The 1,495-nt window shown below is 40.2% G+C and overlaps 1 pseudogene; it reads left to right on the forward strand.

The window, feature by feature from the left end:
• The first annotated feature begins 298 nt into the window (after nucleotides 1–298).
• Nucleotides 299–418, forward strand: LOC129898000 (5S ribosomal RNA; annotated as a pseudogene).
• The last annotated feature ends 1,077 nt before the right edge of the window (nucleotides 419–1,495 follow it).

Consider the following 1,495-nt stretch of genomic DNA (forward strand, 5'->3'; position numbering starts at 1 on the left):
TAGATAACATCAACTGGTACCCTCGCCTTTTGGTTTTGCTTTTTGCCCATCAGAGGTGGCTACCAAGTTGTGCTGAAGTCCTCTCACACAATGACCTGTATAGCCGTTCTGTGGTTTGCCTTATGATTAACTGGTATTATGTTGAAGAACTATGGCATACAAGTGCGCCATCTGTTAGTAATCGGCTAATCCTGCTTGTTTTGCTTAAGCTCTTTTACAATTCCCTTGTCAAAACTTATAACACTCTAGGTACATAATCTTATGTCGTTGCTTCACCGCTAGTTTAGATTCTCCCATCTCGTGTGATCATAACAGCACTAACGCACCGTATCCCACCAAAATTCTAAAGTTAAATGTGCTTGGGCGAGAGTAGTACTAGGACGGGTGACCCCCTTGGGAAGTCCTCGTGTCACGTTCCATTGCTATCCTTGGAATAATATGTGAAGGCACTCATCTTAGCCTAAGATTTACCTTAGCATTTTCTCGCTAGTCTTCATATTTTGCCTTGCCCTCTCTTTTTCTCTCTTAAAATCGGTGTCGGGGTAGATCTTTAATTCAACCATGATTGTATCCTTTTTGGCCATTTGATTTAACTTCTCTTCGTATTCCTCTGTACCATCTCCAAAATATCATAACTCCTTTTCATCATGTACTCCTCCTCTTGGTCTTATGCTGTATATATCTATTCGTAGGTTCCACAACTACTCTTATACCACTAGTATGAGGTAAATGCAGTCTTTTTGTCTCCCGGCCCGTCTTGATTTACATATCGACTTCACACTAGGACTTGCTTGTGCTAACGCTATTATGTCCTACTTCTTTTCTTTTCTTCCTTTACATACTCCTTGGTCTCCTCATTTTCTACCATAGGAGATTTTCTATTCTACTTGCTACTTGTATGTCCCGATATCAGCGACTAATGACGCTGTTGCCATATCTTAATCTTTACTCAAACACGACCCTACTACCCTTTTCATGGCCCTTAGTTTGCTCAGTCCTACTCTCTATTATATTCACCCCTTTTTATAGGCACCCATGATTCTTCGCACGGTCTCAGATACCGCGACTTCTATCTATTTATTATTAGCCTTGAGCTCTTGCTAACTCATGCCAGTATGGGATATCGCTTGAAATTTAAGTGGTCCTGTCAACATGTGATAGTGTCAGTTGATTTCCTCTCACGCTTGTATTTCTCTTGTCTACTTCCCCTCTTTAGGGTGTACCCATGTCATCCTCTATTTATTTTTAACTATTCATACACATATGATTCCGTTCCAACATATTTGACATACTGCACCATGTCTACACCTTCTGTTAACTCATCTATACTTTAGGTTGCCCCTGTAAGAAACCTTAATATAACCATGGGGTGCTCAGAATTCTCAATAACTAGTACCCAATCTAGTCCAAGTACTATACTCGAGTCAAATAACTAATGTAGTAGTTTAGCTAAAGCCGCATTTCATTCATCCCAATCAGTACGTTACTATTGCTT

This window comes from Solanum dulcamara, chromosome 7 (genome assembly GCF_947179165.1).
Source record: "Solanum dulcamara chromosome 7, daSolDulc1.2, whole genome shotgun sequence".
Taxonomy (NCBI): Eukaryota; Viridiplantae; Streptophyta; class Magnoliopsida; order Solanales; family Solanaceae; genus Solanum; species Solanum dulcamara.